Source organism: Brassica oleracea, chromosome C5, assembly GCF_000695525.1.
Source record: "Brassica oleracea var. oleracea cultivar TO1000 chromosome C5, BOL, whole genome shotgun sequence".
NCBI classification, from domain to species: domain Eukaryota; kingdom Viridiplantae; phylum Streptophyta; class Magnoliopsida; order Brassicales; family Brassicaceae; genus Brassica; species Brassica oleracea.
In genome coordinates, this window is record NC_027752.1 from 9255108 (window position 1) to 9261107 (window position 6000).

Below are 6000 nucleotides of genomic sequence, written 5' to 3' on the forward strand. Positions count from 1 at the left end.
TTTAAGATGGGTGAATGCATTTTCATCGCTTTCTTGGCACACAAGCTTCTTAGACCTCAAAACCCATTTCGCCTAATCCCTTCCTTCACAATATTCCCTTTGTGTTATTACATGCCTCATTCGTCATCTTTTGTAAAGTAATACATGTTGGTTTATAGTATGGTTAAGTTTGGTTAAGAAGTGTAAACCGATATGTAAACCTTACTATAGAAACTCATGTATCACCTTTGTAAAGGCTTAACAGAAATAATAGAAAGTTTGTTAGATCACTTTCTTCTTCGTTCATCAACTCTAAGATGGTATCAGAGCCTTGAGGCTGAAACCTCAAGCGATCCGTTCTTCATTTTCTTTCTTTGACCTCAGATCTTTCGATGAATCTCTCGATTGATCTTTTCTCTGTTTCGTAGATCGTTGTTCTGATCATTTCAAACCGATTCTGCGAAATTTCACATAATGGTGGTGATCGCACGAAGATTGAAACGTCGTGGTGGAAGACAGGCACCGTTGTCAGCTCGCCGAGTTCCTATTCCGAAAAACTCAGCTCCGATGTCGCCTACACCTCCGATCATTACAGAACTTTCTCCGGATAGCATTCATTCACCTTTCCACCTCACCAATGGCGATAATCCAGGTCTTTCTATTATCTCAGAAGTATTAGATGGTACGAACTATAACTGGAGCATAGCTATGAAGATTGCTTTAGATGCTAAGAATAAGCTAGTGTTTATCGATGGATCTGTTCCTAGGCCTATTGAATCGCATCCTCACAGCCAAATCTGGTCTAGATGTAATTCGATGGTCAAATCTTGGATTTTTAATACTGTATCCAAACAGATCTTCAAAAGTATCCTTCGCTTCAATGATGTTGTAGAGATTTGGAAAGATTTGGAGACTCGATTTCACATTACCAATCTTCCCAGATCCTATCAGTTATCACAACAGATATGGGCTTTTCAGCAGGGATCAATGGACTTGGCAACATACTACACTACTCTAAAGACTCTTTGGGATGAGCTGGATGGGGCTTCTTGTGTAGGTACTTGTCGTCATACGAAAGCGGATCTTGCCAAAGTCATAAAGTTTCTAGCGGGACTAAACGAGTCATACTCTGTGATAAGGAGTCAAATCATCATGAAGAAGAATGTTTCTAAGCTCTCTGAGATCTACAATTTACTTGATCAAGACTTTAATCAAAGAAACATTACTCCAGTGATGAATGCGACTGCGTTTTAAGTCTCAGCCCCTGATCAGTCTACAGCTCAGTCCATGCCTCTTATCAATGCAGCTCAGTATACTGTTCCAGCGAAAAAGAACAAGCCTAGTTGTGCTCATTGTGGCTACAATGGACACACTGTTGACACTTGCTATAATATCCATGGCTATCCTGTTGGTTTTAAACACAAAGGCAAGCAACAGGCTGATAAAAGCTCTTCAAACCCTTAGTACAACAATGCTAAACCAATTGTTGCTCAAGTGGGATTTGTGGACTCAGTCTCTAATGTTGTTAACAACCTTACCAAGGATCAGATTGAAGGAGTTATTGCTTATTTTAACTCTCAGCTAAAATCGCAGCCAATTCAAGCGAATTGTGTTGCATCTACTTCTGGAGGCATGATTACAACACTTCCTGGTATGGCATTCTCTTCTTCCACACTATGTTTTGTTGGAATGCTTAAAGCAACGAGTAATGCCTTGTGTTCACATACTTGGATAATAGACAGTGGCGCCACTCATCATGTTGCTCATCATAAAGATCTTTTTCTTGATCTCACTGATTCTATTAGTACCTCTATTACTCTCCCTACTGGTCTTGGTATTATGATTGCAGGCATTGGCAGTATAAGTCTCAACGACTCACTGATCTTGAGAAATGTCTTATATCTACCAGATTTCAGACTTAATCTTTTGAGTGTGAGCCAGCTCACCAAAGACTTGGGTTACAGAGTTATGTTTGATCCGACTGCTTGCTTTATACAGGATACTATCAAGGTATTGATGATTGGGAGGGGTGAACAGATTTGCAATCTCTACGTTCTGGATGCAGTGGATATAACAGGCTCTACATTCATTCAACAGCAATATGCTTCCTGTTCTAGTGTTGTTTTTTATGTAAGCTTGTGGCACAACAGATTAGGGCATCCATCTATGTCTAAAACAGAAAACAGTATTGATGTACTTGGATTCAAACAAATAAATAAATAACATTTTCATTGTGCCATTTGTCCTCTTGCAAAACAGAAACGCCTTCCTTATAATCCATTGAACAACATCTTCTTCATATCGACATATGGGGGCCTTTCTCTGTGTCTACAGCTGAAGGTTATATGTATTTCTTGACCATAGTTGACGATCATACTTGTGTTACCTGGATATATTTTCTATGCACAAAGAGTAAAGTGTTGACACTCTTTCCAGAGTTTATTCAGATGATTGAGACTCAATATAAAAGTGTAGTCAAGGCTGTGAGATCAGACAATGCCCCGGAACTGAAGTTTGTGGATTTCTATAAGAATAAAGGAATAGTCTCCTATCACTTTTGTCCAGAAACACCTGAACAGAACTCAGTGGTTGAGAGGAAACACCAACACATTTTGAATGTTGATCGTGCTCTGATGTTCCAATCACATGTTCCCCTTGAGCTCAGGGGTCAATGTGTACTCACTGCTGTTTTCATCATCAATCGGCTTCCTACTCATCTCTTGAAGAATAAGTCTCCTTTCGAAGTTCTTACTTCCAAACGAGTCGATTATGGTGGTCTAAAAGTCTTTGGATGTTTAGCTTACTACTCTACATCAAAAAAGAACAGACATAAGTTTCAGCCAAGATCAAAACCATGTGTTTTTCTTGGATATCCTGCAGGCTATAAAGGATATAAGCTTCTTGACTTGGATACTAATACCATTCACATATCACGGAATGTAACATTTCATGAAGCTATATTCCCCTATGCTAAAGATTACACTGAACCTTATGAAGACCTCTTCTCATCTGCTCCAACTGCTGAACTTACCTCTGCACCTAATAGTGACTCCACTGTACAAGAAGCTGTTGATGTTAAAGTTGAGGAAACACCACTAGCGGATGTTGGTTTATCTAAAGCAGAAGGCAAGAGGATTTCAAAGTTGCATGGTCATCTTCATGACTATTACTGTAATATAGCAGAGAGTGATACTGAGATACCTTATCCCCTCTCTGCATATACATCTTTTGCTAGTTTCTTTGAAGATTACAAGGCTTATATTTGCGTTGTTGCCTTGTATCCTGAACCATCGAGCTTTACTCAAGCCAAGTGTTTTGATGTCTGGATAAAAGCTATGAATGATGAGCTCATTGCCTTAGAAAGTACTAATACTTAGACCGTTTGTTCTCTTCCACCAGGCAAGCATGCCATTGGGTGTAAATGGGTCTACAAAATAAAGATTCATCCTGATGGAACTCTCGAGAGGTACAAAGCTCGCTTGGTAGCTAAGGGATACACGCAACAGGAAGGTATTGATTTTGCTGATACATTCTCACATGTGGCTAAGAAGACTACTGTTAAGACACTGTTATCTGTATCTGCTGCAAAGAAGTGGAGCCTCACTCAACTAGACATCTCTAATGCATTTTTGAATGGAGATTTGGATGAGGAAATCTACATGAAATTACCTCCAGGATACACACCAAAGGAGGGGGAATCATTTCCGCCTAATGCTGTCTGTAAACTACAGAAATCTTTGTATGGTTTAAAGCAGGCCTCACGACAATGGTTCTTAAAATTCAGTGGTACTCTACTTGGTCTCGGCTTTCAAAAGTCTAATCAAGATCATTCTCTATTCATTCGAAACAGAGAAGGCGTATACACTGCAGTTTTAGTTTATGTTGATGATATAATCATCGCTAGCAACATTGTTACTGATGTTCATCAGTTGAAGATTGACCTCAGTGAGGCATTTAAACTCAGAGATCTTAGTCCTTTGAAATATTTTCTTGGATTGGAGATAGCTCGATCTAGTAAAGGAATCTCGGTGAGTCAAAGAAAGTATACGCTTGGACTCTTGGAAGATACATGCTTACTGGCTTGTAAACCTTCTCCTATTCCCATGGACCCGCATGCAAAACTTGCTTGGATTCCAAGGAACCTATCCTTGATGATCCTGCTGCTTATAGACGTTTGGTGGGTCGCATGATGTATTTGACAATCGGAAGGCCGGATATTACCTTCACAGTCAACAAGCTTTGTCAATATACTTCAGCTCCAAAGAAGTCTCATCTTCAGGCTGCAATGAGAGTTCTTCATTATTTGAAAGGCACTGTTGGTCTTGGCCTGTTTTACTCTGTTGAGTGTGATCTCATTCTTCAGGCAGTTACTGATGCTGATTGGGCTTCCTGCTTGGACTCAAGGCGGTCTACATCAGGCTACTGTATGTTTCTTGATAATGGTTTGATCTCTTGGAAATCAAGGAAACAGCAAACTGTTTCACATTCATCCGCAGAGTCTCAGTATCGAGCGATGGAGTATGGTTCTCGAGAGGTAATTTGGTTAAGGAATCTCTTAACTGACTTACAGTCACCTCAACATGGACCAGTCCCTTTCTATTGTGATTCTACTGCAGCCATTCATATTGCAACCAATCCTGTTTTTCATGAGCGAACAAAACATATAGAGCTGGATTGTCATCAAGTTAGGGAGCATGTTCTCTTGGCTTCATCAAGCTTCTTCATGTTCGCACAAACAAGCAGGTTGCAGACATCTTTACAAAGACTTTATTCTCTCCACAGTTATATACCTTGGTTGGCAAGTTGGCATTGAAGTCTATCTATTTGCCATCTTGAGGGGGAATATTAGAATACATGTTGGTTTAGTATGGTTAAGTTTGGTTAAGTGTAAACCGATATGTAAAACTTACTATATAAACTCATGTATCACCTTTGTAAAGGCTTAACAGAAATAATAGAAAGTTTGTTAGATCACTTTCTTCTTTGTTCATCAACTCTAAGATAAAGAAAAGCTTTCAATCTATTTCACCAATACCTTATAACTTCCTTTGTAATTTTGTTTCTTGATATCTTGCATATTTGCATTGTTTTAAGTCCCCATTTTGCACATAATGATCATATAGATTAGGAATTTAGCATCTTTAGAATCCATATTGCATTCATATGTCCTAATCAGGTAGTAGAGTGTCCTATGGAGTAATTAGAAGTGTTTAGAAGCATTATGGCTCAAGAACAGATGGAAAATGATGTTAGTCGAGTTCAAGCGAGCACAACTCGGGTTGAGCCAACGCGGGTTCTCTTACCCGCGTCGAGGCATCGAGAGGAACCAACGAAGAGCTCCAACGCGGCTTGGAGAAATGAAGCATCGACGATCTCACGCGGGTTCGGTGATGCGGGGTCGCATACCCGCGTAGGAAGAGGAGAAGCTGACGTTCTGACTCGGGATGAAGCAACGTGGATACGCCTACCCGCTCGTATGAAGAAAGAAGCTCGACGACCATCCGACGCGGGTGGTGTGACGCGGGGTATGCCCAGTCGCTTCAACCCGAGTCGAGATTTATCCTTAGTCAAATTTTAATGTTTTTAAGGGCTTTTTAGACTTTTTAATGGAAACCATTAGGTTTACCAAAGACATATAAATACTTTTGTAATCCCAAGAGAGGATCTGGGCTTGTTTTTATCTAATAACAAAGAACTTTTAGGTGAAAGATCTTATCTTGATCATTTCTTCTTGTGATTTGCTTGATTAGTCTGATCATTAATCATGATTAGCACCAAATCATCATTGATTCTTGGGCTCATCATGAAGAGTAGTGAGTAGTCATCTTTGGATTCATAGGTGAGGGAGACTAAGGGTGATTAAGCTAGATCAAAGGTGTTTTAGTATAGATCCATCTTGTTCCTTGATAGTAGAGTACTTTTTATGCAATTTTAGAGTTGGTCTCTCTAAAGTTGAGCTCTAGGCATTTCATGTCTGAAAGGTGTTTGATGAAATGCCTGAACCAACTCTCCTAAGCTTTT